Here is a 251-nt window from a genome sequence, read left to right as displayed (position 1 = left end):
TGTCGAAACGATTTTCACATATATAGAAATACTCTACGTTAACGTACTCCGAAGCATAAAATATAAAGCGATTAATTTCTACTCATAAACGCTTTTTAAAAGTCCTTCTAGCAAACTTACTTTTATTAAAATTATCACAAGGGACTAATAAGTTTAGTGGATTCTCGAATAAATACTTGGTGACGAAAATGAAATTTGCGTATGGTTTAGTGACGTTTAGGTCATTTACCCAAAAATTCAAGTTTGTAGGG

The sequence above is a fragment of the Dioscorea cayenensis genome, chromosome 10, assembly GCF_009730915.1.
Source record: "Dioscorea cayenensis subsp. rotundata cultivar TDr96_F1 chromosome 10, TDr96_F1_v2_PseudoChromosome.rev07_lg8_w22 25.fasta, whole genome shotgun sequence".
NCBI classification, from domain to species: Eukaryota; Viridiplantae; Streptophyta; class Magnoliopsida; order Dioscoreales; family Dioscoreaceae; genus Dioscorea; species Dioscorea cayenensis.
The sequence above is the reverse complement of the archived record's forward strand: the minus strand, read 5'-3'. Positions refer to the sequence as shown.